The following is a 6,000-nucleotide window of genomic DNA, read 5'->3' as shown; positions in this document are numbered from 1 at the left end:
CAGCTGTCCGAAAGTCAAAAAGCCAAGCAATAGAACTGATTAACAAACAGTGGAAGCTGAATTTCGGGTCACAAATAACGACAAGTCAAATGTACAAAAAAATTAATAATATGAAATCCAGACTCAAGAAAAAGACTGACATAAACAGGACTGGAAATAAGAAAATTGTGCTGCAGGATTGGGAAAAGATTTTGTTGGAAATCATGGAAGGCAACACAAATCCAGTACTTGCAAAAGTTCTAGGTAAATTAATTAATATCTTCTTCATAAGTAACTTTATTTAAATTGCCATATATATTAGTGAACCTATCTAAAGTTTGCTATTATTTATTATTTTGTGAAAATTGAATGATTTATAAAGTTATGTTGTTTATAATAATTAATTACTTATTGTTTAACATTTGATCAAGTATTTTAGACAGACATTTTTGTAGCTTAGAAACAAAAAAAAGTTACAATATTATTTACGAAACTTTATCACTTGTCCATTTTTTAATATAGAAACTGTATGAATATTTACTTAATTTTTCATTTTAGAAGCATTATCCGTCGGCATACAACAAACAGAGACGAAAATCGGCCATGAAGATACAATCCCTAGGCAATCAACCTCTGCTTCTGAAACGAGTGCAGCAAATGATGATGCTATTAGTACAGTACAACATGCACCTAAAAAAAAGAAACATAATAAAGGTAGTCCTCTCGAAGAATATGAAACAAACGTTACTAAACAACTCTCGAATAACGAACTACAAAGACTAGTTTTACTGAAACAACTGAGAGTTTTAGAAATGAAAGAGGAAAAACTCAAGAGACAGCTAAACAGAGATGTTGATGAACAATCTAATTCAAGCAATAATAATATCATTCAAGCTGACAATGGACAAGCATATTTCAAATTATAATGTGTCAATACTTTTTAGAATCACTTACGAAATAAAGAATTCTAACATCTGACAAAAACATTTTTCTAAAGTGTTAATAATAAAAATGATAAATAAGTTCTTTCCACGCTTTACTTACTTCAAGCGAGAGCAAGAATGACATCTGCTAACTCAGATCGCCTCCGTTGCCCGCTTCTTCTAATATTATTATTATCCAACTCCTCTTCTGCCGGATACGCAAGTGGGATATCTTCTAATGGGAGCTCCATAGGATCTAGCTCATCTTTTAAATATTTTGCTACATTGTGTAATATACAACAGCATATGACAAATTTTGGAACTTTTTCTATGGATACCCGCACTTTATATTGTAGCATCGGAAATCATTGTTTTAGTTGACCAAAACATCTTTCAATTATTACACGTTCCTTTGTAAATAAAATTATTATAAGCACGTTCTTGTGGTGTATTAGGATTTCTAAAAGGTACCATTAGCCACGGTGCTATACCATATCCTTCATCTCCTAAGAGTAGTGCTTGCGACCTATGAAAATCATTCCTCGCAATATTTGAAATTTCTGAATTGCTCCAAATCCGTGAATCGTGAACAGATCCTGGCCATGAAGCGTCTACACTTGTAAACCACTCATCTGAATTACATGTGGCTTGGACATTAATGCTGTGATATCCTTTGCGATTAATGTATTCATCGCTATGAATAGGTGGCTTTTTTATTTTTATGTGGGTACAGTCTATCACGTCCAATGCACAAGGAAAAGAATAATTTGATTGCCACTTTTGTTTCGCCTCTATTATGTCGGCAGCAGTGTGAGGAAATTTTATCCACAGACCACATTTTTCTATTAGCTTCTCAGTAACTTCCGTCACTACTTTTGAGACAGAACTTTGATGAACACCAACATCTTCTCCTACTCCTGATTGGAAACCCGGATCACCAGTATCTCAAAAATATTTTCATTTTATCAATGTTATTTATAGCACCACCTCTTCTTTCTCCAGATTCTGTACCCAAAAAGTGATTTGATATCCACTCTACATGTTCTCTAGTAAATCGATATAACACTTTAAAATCACGATCACAGGTACGCCTTCTAGGTTTGTAATATTTTTTAGAACGCAAATTAAGAATGAACTCAGCCATAGTTCTGCCGTAGACAAACTGAAGTCTGCTATATATCAAACTCTAAAATTGTGGAGTACATTCTCCTTCCGAGGAGCATCAACAAATTTTTATTCATAGGAAAACTGAGAAGGACTCACAGCAAATTATACATAAGAGTACCTACTCAAGTGGAGCATCTGCTCCCTATTTTTATTCATATCACATGGAGTATTTGCTCCAAATTCATGAGTAGATACTAAATGCTCATTTTTATTCATACGACCCAATGAAAGATTTGTGCTAACTCGGCTATTATCACATTACTAGTGTTTTGTATGTTCTTGTTATCAATAAAAAATGTTGTTAGTATTTGTGACTTTTCCGCATTTTCACGTCTTTTATGTTCATTTCCATCCTTATGGTGTTTAATGTCACTTAAACCGCCATGAGAAATAGAAAAGTATTTTTTACAAAGAATGCACCGGGAATATAGCTCATTTGATGTACCTGCAACCCATGGAAAATCCTCTTGCCAAACTTTCCTATATTTGCAAAGCCTCTTTTTCTTTTTAGGATTGGGTGGACTTCAAGATGGATCTACGTATTCTTTTTATTCTCTAGACTCTGTAGAATCAGAAGAAGATTCACCATCTTGCGCTTGTGAAGTTGATGGTTTAGGTTGTGCTACCAAATACTTCCTCAAGGTCATCTTTTTATGCAATCTAGAAACATAATGAATACAGATATCTTTCATTTTAAATCTAATTAGAATAAAAGAACCACATCCTATCTAATACTATTTTCAGAATAAAATGCTAGATATCTTTTTTGAACCAAAAAAAACTACAAAAATATAACTAAATTTCCTACAAAAATATAACTACTGAATAAAATGGTTTTATCTTACCTTTTAAAATGTTTTAATGAAACACACACACACTTATAACGTTAATCGATACACCGCGATATAAAAAAAACTCAACTAGCGTCAAATCAAAGTCAAAATCATGCTTGCGGTGATAGATTAACAGAACGGTTTAGTTCAAGAATTCAAATTCAAATTCAAAACAAATTTATTTATCATGAAGGTAAATAAATAATCATATACAATATTGTAGCATAAGAATATACATATGTTGTACAACCTACCAAATACATGATAAATAGGACCATGCCTCGATTATAGAGAACCGTTTACACAGGTTCATCATAAGATAGAACCTGTGTGGCATAGCCCTTCAAAAACCTTAAAAGTAAAAAGTAAAAAAAAAAAAGATTTTCTTAATTAATCGAGACATGCATGTGTGGAGTATCATATTCAAGTATTTAAGTAAGGCGAAGCAGGCGGGGGTTCTGGATATGCAGGAAAGGTAAATTATTTAATATTTATAACAATAATAAGTAGACAGCAATAGAAGACCGAGCGGCTCAGCTCTTTTAATTTTTATTGTAGATTAAGTATTGTTTTTTTGAGAATCAAGCAGTTTATTATGAATATATTTTTTATATGCAGTAAACGGAAAACTTTTGCAATTAGCCGGAAGTCTATTCCAAAGTTGAGAGGCGACAAAAACAAAAGATTTTTGAAAATTTGCTGTTCTATGTTGTGGTATTCTAAATAAATTTATAAATCTAGTGTTATGCTCATGAAGAAAAATTGTAAAATTGTTAGCTAAATATAATGGCTCCCTAGTTTTTATAACTTTATACACGAAGGAATACATGTGATATTTTCTACGATTTTTCATATTTAGAATTAAGTTATTGTTTAAATAAGGAGAAATGTGACTTCTAAATGGAATTTTGTAGGAAAAACGCATACAACAATTCTGAAGTTTTTGTATCGAGTAAGCGGAGTCTTCAGTCAATGAATCCGAATATACCACATCACAATAATCAAATAAGGATAAAACAAGTGTGTTACATAAAAAATATTTAGTTTTAGGAGGTAAATGATTTTTTAAGTCGTAAAGTTTTCTTAAGCGCATGTATGCAATTTTGAGCTTATTCTTTATATGTGTTTGAAATGAAATACCGCTATCAATGTATACTCCTAAGTTTTTGACCTCTCGTACTACTGGTAGCTGCTCATTACGAATTTTTGCATTTAAAGTTGTTGCTGCATTAAGGGCGTTCTTTCCACCACCCAGAAAAATTATACATGATTTAGACGAATTTAATTTAAAATTATGGTCGCAGGAAAAGTTATCTATATTTTCTAAATCCTTATTAAATTGTTCTTCTATTATGGGTAGAGTTTCACGTGAAAATGAAGTATACAGCTGGGAATCGTCAGCATATTGTTGTAACATTGAGTACTTTATGCAGGATTTCATATCTGCAACATACAATGAAAAAAGCAACGGCCCCAAAATAGAACCCTAGGGAACACCGGTAGATACAGGATAATAACTTGATTTTTCAGTTGTAGAAGCCTTGTTGATTACTACGCAATTCACTCTATTATTAAGATATGACTTAAAGAAATCAATCGCGTTATTCGAAAAACCAAAATAATAAAGCTTTGCTAATAACATTTCGTGGTTTAAAGTATCGAAAGCTCTACTAAAATCCAATAATCCAAGACATGTTATTTCCTTTTTTTCCTCATTTATCCTACAGTTATTAAGAAGGTGTACTAGACTCGTGGTAGTGCTAAAGTTCTTTCTAAAACCCGATTGGCAGTCCGGGATGATATTGCAAAAATCGATAAAGCTGCATATTTGTTGGTGCACAAACCTTTCTAAAATTTTAGAAACCAGAGGCAGTATACTAATGGGTCTGAGGTCTTTAAACCCTTTTGGATCAGCCACCTTTGCTAGAGGTTTTAAAATAGCTTTTTTTCAAATTGTAGGATAAAAATTTTGTAATAAGCAGCTATTTAAAATATTTAATAATAGTTTTGTAAGATATGGTAGGCACATTTCTAGATCTTTTAAGCCTATGGAGTCTTCACCTATTGCGTTACAGTGTATTGTTTTAATGATTTTAATTAATGTTGGCTCATCCAATTGTGTAAAATTTAGGTAAGACCTTGTGTCAAAATACCTATTAGCTTTATAAAAATTAATTTTTTCATTTGAAGTTGTATCAGCTGTAGTATTTAAACCTGAAAAATAGTTCCTAAGAGCAGTTGCATTTAAAAACTTGTCTGGTAAGCCAGAATTCCTCTTACAGCCAAGGTTTAATTTTCTTGCAGCATTCCAAAATTCTCTTCCATGCTTTTGTGACATTGTGTTGAAATAGGTGATTTTTTCCCTCGCAACAGCATGCTTAGTGAAATTCCTTAATTGCCTATAGTACTGGAGGTGTGCTTCAGTTTTTTTGTTTCAAATATCTACGATGAGCCTTATCTCTTTCTTTCATAAGAAATTTAATATTATTTGTAATCCACGGCGTAAACGGTTTTTCTTTTACCTTTTTGGATAATAGCGGAGCATGTTTATTTATTAAAAATAATATATTCCTATTAAATATGTCAATCTTTTTATCTATATCTTGTGTATAATATATATTATCCCATGGTAGCTGTTCTGCGTCTAAGTTAAACTGATCGCGATTTATATTATTATAATTTCTATACTGGATGTATTTAACAGTATCACGTCCCTTGGCAAAATCCAAAACAGTATATACCATATTATGGTCTGAAATGTCTGGCGAAATACTTACTGAACCTGATTTTTTTATGATTGATGATTGGTTTGTTATAATAACATCAATGAGGCTGAAACTATTTGCAACAAAATTTATTCGAGTAGGTTCTGTAATAACCTGTTTTAGGTTAAAAATTTCTAAGAGTCTTTCAAGTTTTTTTTTCGGTGAATGTTGTTTTAAAAAGTCAATGTTAATATCTCCAACACAAGAAGCCCTGAACTACTAAATACTAAATGGGTAAAATAATATCGAAGCACGGATGCAGACTTTTTTTGATAATTTGTTTTTCTTTTTTTTTTTCGGGGCAATCAGCCAAAATCGGGACATATGATCTTA

Source organism: Anthonomus grandis, chromosome 1, assembly GCF_022605725.1.
Source record: "Anthonomus grandis grandis chromosome 1, icAntGran1.3, whole genome shotgun sequence".
Classification (NCBI taxonomy): domain Eukaryota; kingdom Metazoa; phylum Arthropoda; class Insecta; order Coleoptera; family Curculionidae; genus Anthonomus; species Anthonomus grandis.
Note: the sequence above shows the minus strand (reverse complement) of the source record.